Raw genomic sequence first — 16,575 nt, 5'->3', positions numbered from 1 at the left:
AGTTCACGATGCCTTGGAGAGACTACATGAAGCAGTATAAAAAGTCTATTTTTCCACATAGAAAATAAAAGGCATATAATAAAATATATACAGCCTCCCCACTTCTTTTCCCAAAGGAGGTAATAGCATTTGGGATACCACTTTGCACTGCATTGTAAAGACAAACTTAAGTGCCTGTTCATTCTTCAACCATGAGGAGACTAAAAGGTAAGTAGGAAGGTGCTGGGCTGCCAGGAGGAATCACACACAAAGGAAGTTCAAACCCAGGAAGGGTTTAGAGAAAAGACATTCTCCACTTTAAAAGGGAAGAACAGAGTAATTTTATCCCAAAAATTTCCATCTTAGGTATTTTGATTAATTTTCTGCCTAAGGAAAGTAACTTCTTCAGAATCAAAATTACTAAGCCAAGAATGATCCAGATTAGTACTCTGTGATGGTTGATTTCATTCTCCAGGTCTAGAGGTCTAGAATCACATAGGGAGGGAGTGCCACTGAGTGATTGTCTACATTACATTGCCTGCAGCCTTTCTCTGAGAGGTGTTCTTAATTATATTAATTAAAGTAGGTGCTCTGTAAATGTGAGCAGCACTATTTCATTGGTTAGGTACCTGACTGAAGACAACAGGGAGATGGAGCTGAGCATTCTTTACCTTACTCTGCTTTTCACTGATGCTCAGTGACCTGCTGTCCCTTTCAGCTCCCATTGTTGTGACTTTCCCAACAGGGTTGACTGTAACCTTGCACTATGAGCTGTAATTTCTTTCTCAAGTTGCTTCTTGACTGTGTATTTTATCACAACAATGAGAAGAGAAGCAAAGATATAGTCTTAGTAGGAATAGTGGGACTTACGCCTGCAAACCTAGCATCAGGAAGCTGACAGGACAGCAGGATCATGACTTTAAGACCAACTTGAACTATGTAGTAAGACCCAGTCATTACAAAAAATCAAAATGGGAAATAGCATAACTATAAAACAGCACAACCTGGTTTTATTATCAGTTCCTACTAACCTTGGGAAGCTTGGTTTGTTTCTAGCAGGAGTCAGACACTCCAGGTAGCAAACATCCTCTGGTGCACCATTTTTTCCTTTTCCACACCACCACTCATCAGCATGACCTCAATAGGTGCCAGGCCAGCACTGATAGAATGTTCTTAAGAGTCCCAGAGCTGGGAGCCACACACAAATCTCACTGTAAATTTCTCAGTCTTCAATATGAAGTTACTGCAACAGAAAATGGTCTAAGACAAGCTTGGCCACAGCTCTTACAAATGCCATCTGAGTGATTAATACTCACTGAGCTCTATGACCTATGCTCACATGGGCTTGCCTCATCCTCTGTCTCTGGGAGGATGCTTGTTTTGGGGGCAGTTTCTTGGTTTTCACTCTTTTCTTTTATCTTTATCTTCCTAGAAATGAAATGACAGGAAATTGTGCCATCTGAGCATATCTTGCAGAGCTACTCTTGCTTGAATGACATTGGATTTTCTACAAAACTTGCTCACGTACCAGTTGCCCTTCTACATTCACAGGGTGCTAGCAAGAGCTCTTATTAGTACAGAGGTTGTATAGACAGGCAGTCTGTGTTGTTAGTGCCACTTAGTAACCTGTGCATGCAGTTGAGAATATATTTCAAGAGGATAGGCTTTTGAAATTTTTCAAACTTAACTAATATATTTTATATTAGAAAAATATAACTTGGTAGTACTACATATAGGTAGCTAGATCCATGCTCAGTGGATACTAAGGCTCAGCTAGATTTTAATCAATTGACTAAAATTATAGACATTAATATGTGTTCTTATATGCCCTAGTCTCCTATAGCAAACACAAAGTGTATCACATGTTTCTTTCATTTCTTCAGCTTCTAGATTTTGTATGTGCTTGATAGGATTTTAGGTTAAAGAGTCAAATTATTTTGTTCTTGGGGGTTAAATATATATACATATGGATATATATACACATATATACAATTATACATACACATATATATAACTATATTTAAAATTTAAAAATCACATCATGTGTGTGTGTGTGTGTGTGTGTTTCACACACATGTCTCAAAGTGAGTATAATGGAGTGGTCAAAGAACAACTTACTGGAATAGGTTTTGTTCTCTTCCCCTACCACATGGGTCCCAGGGACTGAACTCAGGTCATCAGCTTTACATAGCACTTTCATAAGTTTACATAGTGCTTTTATCTACTAAGCCATCTAGTTGCTCCTCAGAAGTTTTTAGATACAAAGAAACCATTTTACTGTTACATTAGATAAAGGTCTTTGGCTACAGTTGTTACCTTGGGTAGACACAGACTGCTTACACCTTTTTCAATAGTAGGGAAAACATCAGATGATGACAACTAACTCTCTGGCCTTGTGAGTTTTGGTGAAATTTGCATGTTGGTTATCACATTTGTTCAATGATGGCAATGCTATTCTCCCTTCCAGTTTATTTTGAGACTTAAATGAGTTAATGGGTCCTAAATGCTTAAAATGTTTCTTGGCGTGGGTAAAAGCACAATAAGTTAATTTCTATAGAGCCTTTTATAAATTGTCAAGGTTGATGGGAGCCAAATTGCAAAACCCACAGATCTAGTTGAATTGAATTCATCTGATTCATCCTCTTTAGTTACAGTGTGATTAGCTATATCCTAATCAAAGAATGTCGGAGCCTTTCTACCAAAGGCCGCAATGTTTCTAATGGGGAAAAACACCAAGCTGGAAGATTATATGTAGGACAATATTAACTATTTTATGGAGTGAAATATAATAATGTATTTCTCATTTCTATTGTCTCATGGAATGATGCTTATAATTGTCAAAAAGTAAAACAGAAAACCATTTTAGTAGGGGCTACAGAGTCAATAAAAAAACCTAAAATGGAAAAATAAGTATTTTAGTTTCATTTTGTTTTGGTACCTTCTCAAAACTTCAGGGTTTTTTTGCTTTGTTTTTGTTTTGTTTTGTTTGTGTTGTTTAAAAGATTACAATAAAAGGACATTGTAAATCTTTCTAAAATCTCTAGGACATACTACTAGGAGAAGTATATTAGATAAAATGGCTTCCTTCTGAGATGTTGTTATTCTTGAGCTGGGTCTTTTGTTAATGACTTGGATAGCTGACAGACTGACGTTAGTAATTTTCCATTTCAAGATTTTGTCAGGTGACAAGTCAGTAACTTGGGGAAGCGAACTTCTCTGTAAGAAGTCAGTTTCTTTGAGACTTCCATACTTTGTGACAGATTAAACTAGCTATGTAGACAGGCCAAAAGGGACTGGGGGTGAGGGAGAAGGAGAGAGAGACACAGGGAGAAAGGGGAAGAAGAAAGAGGGATAATGAGAATGAGAGAGAGAGAGAGAAAGAGAGAGAGAGTGAGAGAACAAGTGAGAGAGAGAGAGAAAGAGAGAGAGAGAGAAAGAGAGAGAGAGATAGAGAGAGATAGAGAGAGAGAGAGAGAGAGAGAGAGAGAGAGAGCATTCAGCTTTTCTAACAACACCACCCAGCTGTCAGAGGGGAGAGTAAAGAAACCATCCTGGATATTTCATTGCCAGCTAACATGAAACAGAGAAACTAAGGGAAATACCCATCAGCCTGAACCATGACCCTGGATATATGTCATGTATACCCCTGGCCTTTTTACCTATTCAAGTTACTGAACAGAAACCCTGGACACTGTGCAACTAATTTGAGCCATTCCTCTGTGCACTATTCAAAACTGCAACTTCCAAGTGTAAGAATAATAAAGTGGTTGTAACTCACTAAATTCAGAGTGATTATGATCCTGCTTTAAATATCTGGCATCAGGGCAGAAAGCATAGTGGGTGAAGGCCATAGACTCATTCTAATGGTTAAGACTTGGTCCTTTTGTATTCTCTCTGTAGCTTACCACTAAAAAAATACAACCCAAACCCCACCCATGCTTGGTTTGCTGTCATTTCATATTCTTTCCCTTCACATAATATGCCTTTTACCCATAGGTCACCAAACTCTGAAAGGCCTCCCTTTTTACCCATGTAGATTTCCTTGTAATGGAAACAACGAAGTTTGCATGCCAAGTAAGCAATTCCAACCTGTGGTTTCATGTCTTCCACTTGCCCAGGAAGCCCGAAACAAAGACGGTATTATCGCAAACATCATACGCAGGGCTCCTAATTTTTAAGTGATAAGTTTATAGTTCAGCACATGGTAGAGGAGGAAGTGGGCAGGTACATGCTTCAAACATGCCCGTAGTACTTCAGCATGCATGCTGAGCAAGTATAGGCCAGAACTTTTGTGATGGTGCTTTCTGTTTCCAATTAAATGGTGGTTCATTTTGGAGCCACTGGTCCCCAAGGAACGATCATTCTCAAGACTCTAGAAATCTATGTTTAGTATATTTGAACTCCATCAGCTTTCATCGCCGACCATAAAACATCATTAAGTCTCAAGGTCAGAATTTATCTTATGAAGAAGGACCTTTTTGTTTTGGTATTTTTCCTACAACAAGAAAGATCAACAACCATGGTCTCCAACAGTATCAAACTGTTTAAATTATAGTTTCTTACAACTGCCAAAGTTTTGTTCAAAGGTAGGTGCTCTTTTCAATTGTTTCTGCAAAGACTATGACTGCTTTCTTCTTAGCCTTTCATCACCTCAATCCTTTGACTGAATCACACTTGATTTAGACTTTCTAGTTACTTTTTGTTTAACATTGCTAGGGATGGAAACAGCGCGTTGCATGTACTAGGCAAACCCAGTGAGCTATATTTCAGCCTGTTTTAAAACTAGTTACTACCATACCTAGGGCATTTGACATAGTGTTCATTTATTAGCTGAGACTTGTGTTATATATTTTCTTTGACATATATTTATATCGCTACAGGTTGAGAAGGCTGGTGGGTTGCCCAGTTGGGACTCTTTTTGTATTTTTTATTTTTCTAAATATTTTTAAATTTCTTCGCTAGATGAGGGAGACAAATTGAAATGTGCATGGTCTCCTGTGCTGCAAACTTTGATACATCAGATTCACATGTACTTATCGCTTGTTATAAGTCTATCTAAAAAAAAGAGAAAAACAAAACCAACAAGAAAATCCTCATGACATGGCCTGCTCTCCATACCCTTTCTTCCTTTTCCATGGCTCTGCCTCTCTCTTTTTCCTATCCTTGCTTTCATATTTCCATCAATATAATTATCTCTTATTGAATACCCAGCAATCAGATATTCTGATAACTGTTTTAGTCACTAAGATGAACTCAAGCATAGCTGACGCACTTAAGAATCAGAGAAGAGTTGGGCAGTGGTGGCACATGCCTTTAATCCCAGCACTTGGGAGGCAAAGGCAGGTGGATCTCTGAGTTTGAGGCCAGCCTGGTCTACAGAGTGAGTTCTAGGACAGCCAGAGCTACTCAGAGAAACCCTGTCTTGAACAACCTCCCCCCACCCCAAAAAAATACCAGAAAGAGCTATTTATGGAGCTAAAAATAAGCCTTAAGTCTTTAAACTAATTTACCAACTTTTCCTCTAGATATAATACATCTACTTTTTAGCAAGGGTTTCTTTTGCAGAAACGATTGAGTTTCCATAGTGACTTAAGTAAAATCTGTAATACTTTTGGATTTCTACATCATTACTTTGACAGAGGAAGGTAAGGCAGGTGAGGAAAGACTGAAATACCAGAACCCATTATCAAAACTATAAGCACAAGGCAGCAGAATGTTCAAATTCCAACTAAATGTGACCAGCTGTTAGGACCATTATATTCTGCTTAAGGTGAGTAAAAACCACAGCTCTACATATATTGGCATATGCTTCTCACATACATTTTCATGTGGCATTGTGGAAAGATTTGCATAGCTTAATATAATTGAGATGAGGGTATCAATTTAGGTATTGAGTGAAGCTGTCAGCCTGTGAGGGTTTCCTCCTACAAATGAAAAGCTAAAACCTCCACCTTTCTTCCAGAACAGAACCAGGAAGGCTCATGGAGCTAAAAAAGCATACAAATGTAAAATGGATACAAAAAAATCTTTTCATTTTCTTCAGACAGATTTTACAGATTTTTATTGCTAGTGAGAGAAAAATCTTAACACTGTATAGTAGTGCTTTAGAACTGTACACTCAAATGAATAGGAATTCCATTTTCTAGCTCTTCTGGGTGGGAACAAAAGTTACCTCAGGGAAGGCTTCAGACTTAAGGCCTGATGTCAGACTCTGCAGAGCCTGGAAAAAAAAAAACATTTCTATATCATGCTTATAGACGCCCCAAGGACTCTTGGTCATTGCCTGTCATTCTGTGAATACAATATGCTATGTCTGTGTCAAGATAGAGAGCTTTCTGAATTTGAAAGGTGGGTTATTGAGAGCAGATAAATCTTCCTCTTTAGTGTGAGGGTCAAAATTAGTAGCCAATATGAAATAACTCCTTGGCTTAGATTCTCTTTGGGTCTTTCTGTTTGTTTATTTTTTGAGGGGGGGTTTGACTGAACACCAAGAAGATACTAAAACAAAACAAAACAAAACAAAACTTTACTGTCCGTGATGAATGCAAATCCTACTTTCTTGTAGGAGATTTTGTGATTTCATGATTGTGTAAGTCAGGGAACCTGCATAGCTGGGTGCTACTTCCCCCCCAAGAGTAAAGATCTCAGAAAAAGAAAACTCTGACTGTGCTGTACTATCTTTTATTTCTTCTTTTATATTTTAATCTTTGGCTTGTATTTTTGCCTGTTGAATATTTAGTTGTTTTATTTTAAATTGTATTTCACTTAGGTAGACAATTACAACTGTTCTGTATTTTTTCCTGCATCTATTCTATGACAATTTCTCTAACATTCCTCCATTGTCCCCTGTATTTTTTTTTACACTTGGTTACTATGATAAACACCATAAGCAAAAAAAACTTGGGTAGGAAAGGGTTTACTTGGCTTAAACGTCCTGTTGCTAGTCCAGCCTTGAGGGAAGTCAGGGCAAGAGCTCAAGCAGTAAAGTCTGGAACCTTGAAGGAATATTGATTATTGGCTTGTTCTCCATGGCTTTCTCAATTTGCTTTCTTATGCAGTCCAGGCCCAATTGCTCAGGGACTGTGCCACCCACAGCAAACTGGGCTGGTTCAGAAACATCACCACCCAAGAAAATGTTCTACAGATATGCCCACAAGACAATACAATGGAGGCAATTCCTCTACTGAGAGTTCTCTTCCCAGATATGCCTATGCTGGGTCAAGTTGACAAAAATTAACAACATACCCTCTTTTTTATACTTTACTATCTCTCTTCCCATTAGCTCCTTTTAACTATTAATACTTTTAGTTCCAAAAATATATGTTATCCATTACCTCCCATTAGTATCCCAGGGCCACTGTCTCTGAACCTTACAGAGGGTATGACTGAAATACAGTGTTTTCTACTGTGAGCTAACACGAGTACTGCTGTCAAATAATTGTGCCTATTAATGTGGTTTTCTTCCACTATACATAGTAGTGAATAACACAGACTTAAACTGAAGACTCACATGAAATCGGGAAGACTCGCATATAAAACAGACAAAAACTGGGATAAAGGGATAAAATAAAAATTAAAACTAGAGACCCTACCTATCCCAACAGACGCAATAACCCCAAAATCAACTCCTACAAAAAAACAAAAACAGAAGGAAATATGCGTGTACACACACACACACATACACACACACACACATACACACACACACACACACACACACATGAGAAATTAAACCACTATACTGCCTCCACTTCAGTACTTCCTCAATACTGGAAACTAAAGATGATCAAATAGCCAATATTAAAAAAAAATTAGAGATTAGAGTCTGATTTTTAAAAGGCTCAGTGGCCTCATAGCCTATACAATCATATTAATTAAGGAAATCAATTAAGAACCTAGAAAAGAGTTTTCAAAGTAGCTGAATCAGTAGCTTGAAAAACAAAAGTGGGGAAATCTGTACCACGAGTTGGGACTCTGAAAAAGAGCCAAATAGAAATACTGGAAATGAAAGAGTCAGCAAATCAGGCAAAACAGAAGGATCAGTTACACCAGAAGAGGACACAACCAAGGATGTGTGTGTGTGTGTGTGTGTGTGTGTGTGTGTGTGTGTGTTTGACTGCATGATCTAAATTCCAAGAACTCAGTAGATGTTCAAAACCCCAAACCTAAATGTCCTCTTAGAGCAAAAGAAAGAACTAATGAAAAGTAAGAAATCTATAAGTAGGTTTTGTTGTTGTTGTTGTTGTTGTTGATGATGATGTTGTTTTAAATTATATCAGAGAAATTTTCAATTTGTTGCAGGATTAGAGAAAGTCCCTGAAAGGCTATTATGCAATGCTGTGCAGGCAAACCCACAGTTGAATCTGAGAACTCAGGATAGTGGAGATCCCAGAAATGTGGCATATCTACTGAAGGAAGATGTAGATGTGGAGTGGATCCAGTAAAGTTCTAAGAGAGAAGGTGTGTGCATTGCAGGTTCAAAGCTGGAGGTGTGGGCTATCTAAGTTTGTTACAGATCAGCTTAAAGTATCACAAATCCCAGGTGCAAGGTACAGAGCTTTCAAATTGTATTTATATTTTGCTGGAATTGGGCTTTACTTTCAAGTGACTATTTCATACTCCAGTTCTTCCACTTTGGAATGTGAGCACTTCTTCTGTGCTACAATGTAGCAGAGCTTGCAGTTTATATTTTAAGAATGCTAGGCCTTAAGGACCATGAAAAATTTCAAGTTGGACTGCTTTATATTAGAATATAAACATCTTTGGGGTCAGGGAATAGAAAATTCTAGCTTATAAGTGATGTGTTTTGCTGTCAAATTAACAAGTGGTAGACTTATGGTGATTATTTTTAGTTGTCAACTTGGCACAATCTAGAACCACCTGGATAGAAGTCTCAATGTGGTATTGTCTACATCATGTTGGGCTCTGGGTACATTTGTCAGAAATTAGTTTGATTACATTAGTTATATGGAAAAAAGTCTAAAAATAGGTGGCACCCTTCTCTGGGGTTGGATCTGAGATAGTAAAAAGGAGAATATGAAAAACTGATCTAAGGACAAACATGCATACCTTAATATAGTCTTTTCTGTTCTGAACTGTAGATGTAATATTATGTGCTGCTTCAAGTTCCTTAACTTTCCTCCAGTGATGGAATGCGGCTCCTCTGGAAATGTCCCCCAAAGCAAAGTCTTTCTCCTTTGAGCTTCTTTTGTCAATGCATCTTAGAGCAGTAGAAAAGCAGCAATGACATACCATCCAGGCACAGACAAAGGCAGCATGGATACCACCTAAAACACATTGAAAAGGCATTTGATAAAAGTCAACATTCTTCTGATAAGGTTCATAAGAAATTACAAGTAGAAGGGACATATTCCAACCTCACATAGGTTACTGTGGTGATTTGAATATGCTTGGCCCATGGGAGTGGCACTATTAGGAGGTGTGGCCCTGGAGTAGGTGTGGCCTTGTTGGAGGAAGTGTATCATTATGGAGGTGGGTTCTGAAGCTCTGCTGAGTGTGGAAAAGACACTCCTGTTGGCAGCCTACAGAAAAGCCAGTCTTTTCTTGGCTACCTTTGCATCAAGATGTAGAACTCTTGGTTCCTTCTCTAGCACAATGTTTACCTTGATGCTACCATGCTTCCTGCCATGACACTAATGGACTGAACCTCTGAACCTATAAGCCAGCCACAATTAAATGTTGTCTTTTATAAGAGTTGCCTTGGTTTTAATGTCTCTTCACAGCAATAAAGCCCTAACTAAGATAGTTACATACAAAGAATCCACAGCCTATACTATATTAAATGGGAAAACCTAACATATCCCACAAAACCTGTAATAAGACAACTGTCTGCTCTTTCCATTCTTATTCAATAGTACTTGGAATGTTATCTAGAACAGTAAGACAAGTGAGTAATAACAAAAGTGAGGAATGAAATTATCAAATCAATTGTTTGATTATTCATTGATTATTTTCTATCAGATTATTCATATTTGTAAGTGACCCAACCCTAAACTTGGATACATAATTAAGAGAGAGAAATCAGTACTTTTCCTGAATAATAAACTTACTGAGAAAAAAATGGGAAAAACCTATCACAGTATCTTAAAAGGAATAGTTAGAAATAACCTAATAATGAAGGTGGAAAACCTCTACAATGAAAACTTTAAAATGATGAAGGAAGAAACTGAAACACTGGAACACAGACTTACATTTAGGGTCAGACAAAAATAGCACTGGATAAATGGCTGCAGTACTGCAGGCAATACGCAGACTTGCTTTAGTGCAAAATTCATCATAATTCCAATGGTATTCTTTCAGAACTAAAAGAATATTAAAATTCATATGGAAACACAAAAGATAAGCATAGACAAAATATTTATATGCAGAAAGAGCAATGCTAAAGGCAACACAATATTTGTTCTCAAATTATACCATTGAGCCATATATAGAACCAACCCAACATGATAGTAACATGAAAATGGATTAATAGACCAGAAAGATCCACACATCTACGGGCACTTAACTTTTGACAAGTGTCAAAACATACATTGGAAAAAAAATCCTGTTCAACAAGTGATGCTAGGAAACCAGTTTCAACACATGAAGGAACAGGGCTCAGTCCCTATCTTGTGCTCTGCACATGAAGCATTTCAAGACAGATGGAAGACCTTAGTCTAAGATCTGAGAGAGTGAAGCTGGTGAAGAACACCTTAGGGGAGAGGTCATGATGTTGTCAGGCAAGGGTTTCTGAGAAGACAGACAGCACATGACAGAACCCTGAGCACTGCCGGATGAGATCACATGAATAAACTGGCTCTGTACAGCAGAGGGGGTAATCAGCAGGTTATGAAGAGTATGTAGAATGGGCAATAAAGTTGTTGGCTAATATCTAACATATATGAAGAACTGAAAAAAATTAAAAATAGGAGAGCCTCTGATTAGTAAATAAGCTAATAAACTAAAGGAACAAGTTTACCAAAGAAATAATACAAATGGCCAAAAAGTATTTGAAAGTGCTTAACATCCTTACACATCAGGGAAAGTGGCAACAAAAGCTACTTTGATTTTCATTTCACCCTAGTCCAAAAGCAAACGACAATAAATGTTTATGGGGATGTGGAGAAAGTTGGTTTATCACTTCTGGTGGAAGTGGAACCTGGTACAGCCATGATATAAGTCAGTGTGAATGTTTCTCGTAAAATTGAATTAGGATTCTCATATAACCCAGTATATTATGACTAGGTATATATGCCAAAGGGCACCAAGTCCTAGCACAGAGATATTAGCAATCCAAATTTATCTTTGTACTATTTAGAATTGTTAGGAAATAGAATTATCCTACAGATGAATGGGTAGAGGAAATGAAGTCTACCTGCACAGTGGCCTTTCTCTACAAGGTGAACTATTTGAATGATGAAATTTCTAGGAAAATGAATGAAACTAAAAACCATTATGTTAAGAGAACCAATCCAGACTCAGAGAGACAAGCACTTCATGTTCTCTCTCATATACAGAATCTAAATTTTAACTACTGAGTCTATAAGTGCAGATACACACACTTGGGTAGGCCATGGAAACATGAAAGGGAAGAAGAAAGGGGAGAGAAATTACAGAGATGTCACAGAACACATATGACACAAAAGCAGGCAAGGGCCATTCAGATGTAGGAAGGAAACCAACAAGAAGGAGTGTAGAGAAATGGGGGAGAAGAGTAAGGGAGGGATAAATACGAATAAAGTCTGTATTAAAGTGTCAGAATAAATTATGATATGAACTAGCATAATTATATCATATCCTAATGAAATAATTTATTATTTTTAGATTTTTTTGATTTGACAAGGTTCTTAGTAATCATTTTAATACTTATAAGTAATTGACATTTTATTCAAGGTTTATATTAGTCCCCTGATGACCAACAGAGAGATAATTTTGTTATATGTGGCCTTAATGAAACATGGGCAAGTTCTGCTTGTTGGCAGTTTCTGTGGCTCATCTGTCCTCTGAACCTTCTTTGTTGTTTTCTGGGGTTTGGACATTGCATCTTACTTCCTGTATCCTGGAACACTACTTCAATAAACATTTTCAAAAATATGTGGAATTAATTTTCTTAGTCTTGAATATCTGATTTACTAGCATGATCCTGGATGATAATTTTTATTATCACCCATCATCTTGCTATTCAAAGACCAACTTCATATTCTGAGACTTCCATACATATTTCTACCTTGATGCCCTTTCTCAGAGAAACCTAACCTAAGCTATAGCACAGGGAAACTATGAAAGAATTTATCTGTCAGCAAGGAATTAGACTTCTAGCATTATGCTCTTATTACTCAATTTGATTCAGGTTACATCTTAAATTCTGATAATACAATTATACTCATGGTAGGACATTGTTTGTTAGAACTCATTGTTTCGTCCTAGTGCTGTTCAATAATGTTAGTTATCTAAAGTAAACCTAATGGCCATCTATTGTCAGCTTTCAAAGAACATCTATCTAGTGAGCCTCAGAGGCATGATTCAATGACATGGAGATTGCTTTGTGCATAGCTTTTATTTTCTAGTTTTATAATTGCAATAATAATCTTTAAGGAGTCAGTAAATGACTGGAAATGTTTGACCAGTAAACACAGCTGAGAGTGTATAGACTCTAACCTAGTTTTCTCTTTGACTAAATCAACAGCTATTTTCTGTGATTGTTGTTGTTAGCAGTGGAAACAATCGCTGCAATGGAGAAACCATTCCTAATTGTGCAGAACTTAAGACTGACTGTTTCTCATTGTGAGCAAGAGAATTTTGGCTCATTACTAAAGCAATACTGGGAGTAACACAACTGCTTTTTCTGATTATTGTAGCAGTTATCCTTGTGATGTGTATGCTTGTATGTGCTGTGTATGTGTGTGTGTGTGTGTGTATACGTGTGTGTGTGTACGTGTGTGTGTATGTGTGTGTGATGTTTAGTCTTAATTGTCAACTAGATAGGTTTAGTCTTAGGTCAACTAAGACCATTTGGGAGATAGAAATCTGAGCATGCCTATGAGCATGTCTTGATTACATGACTTGATACTGGAACAGTCATCTTAATTGTGGATAGGACCATTCCCAAGATGTATAAAATGGAGAAAGCAAGCTGAGAAATTGCATTAATTACTTCTTGTTTCTTGATGGTAGATACAATGTGACGACCTCCCCAAGGTCCTGTAGCTTTCTTTATATGACAGCGTAGCCTGAAATATGATGAAGAATAAACCTCTTCTCATTTAAGTTGCTTATGTTAAAGTATTTTGCCATAGAACAGAAAAAGAAACTAAGGCTGCATGTGTGTGCCTGTGTGTTCCTGTGTGTGTGTGTGTGTGTGTGTGTGTGTGTGTATTTTACAAGTGTTTATCATTGCCCAAATATGGAAATCAGAGGTCAACCTTAGCTGTCTCCCCTGACTTTCTATTTTGTGTAAAGCAGGGTCTTTTTACTATTTGCCACTGGATATGTCAAGTTAACTCGATCACAATTTTCTGATGATTTTTCTCATATCTCAGACTCTTTTCTGGAGAAGTATTCCTGGATTTTCTGGGATGCAACATCCTCATCCTTGGGTAGCAAGTGTTTTAGGTATTGTGCTATCTCCTCAGCCTGTTGTGTCATCCCTAGCACAAAGATATATGTTTATGGGGCTATTTTATGAAAATAAACTGATAATGTTAGATCAGATGAAATTTTAATTTTAATGATCCAGACTCATAACTTTTACAGAGCAAAGGCTATCTTCATCTTTGTTTCTTTTATTTCACATTGTTACAGAGGCATTTTGGGAAAAGAGTGGGATAAATTTGTGAATCATTAGCTGCCTATACTACAAAAAATAGCACTCCCCACACATACTCATGGGTAAAACTTTTGAAATCAGCTTGTTTTCTAAGATGCTTCTTTTGCTACCTGCATGTTAAGATTCAGTTGGCCTTTGCAATGACCCAGCATTTATTGGCCCCATTAAACTTCCTAGTTCTTCAAGCAAAACTATGCCCCATACTGGCCAGCTTCCCGGCAGCTCTTCACATAGTGTCAACCATAGGCTCACTGTCATTACAATAGTTTCTTTTTAAATCCACACCCATTACCTTCTTTTAAGAACAAACTCTCAAATTCTCTTCCCCAGTACACAATAATGACCTGTTTAAGTTAACTTCAGTTCACATGTATGTTTTCCATCTCATTTAAACATATTGATTGTACAGCACTTAATGTTGCATGTGTCATTGCATCCATTTAAACCTTCCATGTACCTTTTCACCTACCAAAATCACTCATTCATTGATATTGAAGTTACTTGGTACATGCCTTACTGTTAATTTCTTTTAAAAGATAGTATTCATCTTTTCAGTATGGATTTTGTTTGCCATGAGGTGAGATAGACTTGGAATTAAATAAAGCGTCAAAATTAAAAATTAAAATCTCAGATTCTTGAAGAGGAGTGTCTGTAAACAGATAATGATTATTTCTAGCTGTTCTAGTTTGCCTGTCTCTTCTCCCCGTGTGCTTTCCTAACCTCTTATGCATTCAGCTATGCTATCTGGATTGTGGTGCTGTTCTCGATTCTAAGGCTTTTAGACAATAACAGCTAATCAAGAGGTATAGTTGTCCTTCCAGAGATTTATGCAAATATGACTCCTTAAATCAGAGCATTTGTTAAATCTGGGATCAAATATTGAGATAAATACACATGCACAGCTTTGTAATAGCACATCACCTGGGGAGGGGTCAGGGCTCACTGCACTCATTCCAATCAAAAATTTGATCCTGACTCTCTTATGGACCTGAGAGTATTGTATGAAGTTGCTTGCAAATGAAGTCCTAAAAATTTGAAGCTACAATCCTGTAGACTAGTATGTATTTATTGAATAAACGATTGAAAAAAAGAAATGAATAAATACTATCTGTGGGTTTTTGTTTTTCAGTAGATTGGGCAATGTTAGAAAAGATGAAGGCAAAAATATTTGTAGCAAAGCAAGCTTTTGCCTTCTTCTCATGGTGGGAAGCCCCATGTACACTGAGAGAAATTAAAAAGAAATCTTCAAGTAGAAGTTTTTTCTTTTCCTCTTTTTTATTATTTTGTTTATTTACATTTCAAAGATATCTCCTTTCCCAGTTTCCCCTCCAGAAAAACAAAACAAAACAAAACCTGTTCCCTCTCCCCTCCCGCTGCTCACCACACCTGCCCTCTACTGCTTCCTGGCCCTGGTGTTCCCCTACACTGGGGCATAGAGCCTTTACAGGACCAAGGTCCTCTCCTCCACTGACGACTGAAGTTTTTTCTTTTACAATGGAAACCTACATGTGATGCATGAGTATGATCATCTGCCTTTCCCTAAGGAGGAAGAACCCTACTAGCCAACAATTTTCTGTTTCTTTTCTAGTGCTGTTTTGCTAACATTCCTTCATATTCCAAAACTTCAACATGGGAAGTCCCAGAATGGAGGAACTTAGCTCCTTATGGTGGGAAGAAATCTACATCCCTGTGTTCATCCCTCACAGGAGCCAGGACGTGGAGTCAACTTAAGGCACTCTCAGTTGTTGAATGGATAAGGAAAACGCAGTGTGCATACACAATTGAATACTATTCAACTTTAATTGTGGAAGGCTTTTCTTTTGTAACAATGTAGAAGAACTCAGAAGAAATTATGTTAAATGAAATAAGTTAATAAATGGACAATTAATTCCCCATTGGATGGAGACAAATAGAGAGCAAAATAATGATTACCAGAGGCTGTGTGTGTGTGTGTGTGTGTGTGAGTATGTATGTGAAAGAGTTGGTCAAAGAATACAAAATTTCTGTTAGTTCAAAAGTTTAATAGATTTGCTGTTTTAAAATAAACAATGAATGTAATTTGTAGTATATTATTAAAATCCATATCCTAAAAATACATATTTTAGTGTGTTATAAATGTATATGCAATTTACAGTTGTGAATTAAGTATCTATAGGTCATTTCTATACTAATGACAAGTGTTTAAAGTATGCAGTGAAGTTTGTGCTAGAAGATAATAAAACACTAACTGGTTCTGCATGACACAAATGTGGAAGCAGAGGCAAGTGTCTGGGCTCCTAAAATGAACCATAATTTATCTTATGGCTTCTATTTCCAGACTTCACATGTTTCTTGTGTACTTGACAAAAGTCTGTCAGACACTGTGGGCTGATTTGTAAAAGAATGTGTGAAATAATTGTCCAGTAAAATATAAGCTGAAACAAAAAACATGTAGGTAAACATTAAAGGCTATACACATGCTCGAAACTGTAAGAGGCTAACTGAACTGTGAGAACCTAACTAGTGGGCAGCCAGAGAGGGCTTTCTGTCTTTCATAGTAAAGTGTCTTCTTCAGGAGAGCTAAGCCAGTATCCTCAGTATCCTTAAGACTCTTTCTTTTTTTTAAGTTCATTTATTTATTCATGTTATATCCCAATATCAGCCCCCCTCTCTTCCCAGTACCCCCTGAGGCAGATCGTCTTCTCATTCCACCCTCCTCATTCCGCCATCTCACCTCCACACTCCCACCCACACCCACAACCACAATGCCCCGTGTATACCTTATCTCCCAC

The 16,575-nt window shown here is 37.4% G+C and overlaps 1 long non-coding RNA gene across 1 annotated transcript in view; it reads left to right on the top strand.

Annotated features, from left to right (window-relative positions):
* LOC116069054 overlaps window positions 1-15,481 on the top strand; it is a 95,012-nt gene extending 79,531 nt beyond the window's left edge. Inside the window, exon 3 of the long non-coding RNA XR_004109818.1 lies at window positions 15,393-15,481. This is a non-coding gene — a long non-coding RNA (uncharacterized LOC116069054). The remainder of the gene's footprint in view (window positions 1-15,392) is intronic.
* The last annotated feature ends 1,094 nt before the right edge of the window (window positions 15,482-16,575 follow it).

Source organism: Mastomys coucha, unplaced genomic scaffold (genome assembly GCF_008632895.1).
Source record: "Mastomys coucha isolate ucsf_1 unplaced genomic scaffold, UCSF_Mcou_1 pScaffold22, whole genome shotgun sequence".
In the NCBI taxonomy this organism is placed as follows: Eukaryota; Metazoa; Chordata; class Mammalia; order Rodentia; family Muridae; genus Mastomys; species Mastomys coucha.
This window is presented reverse-complemented; position numbering and strand designations above follow the sequence as displayed.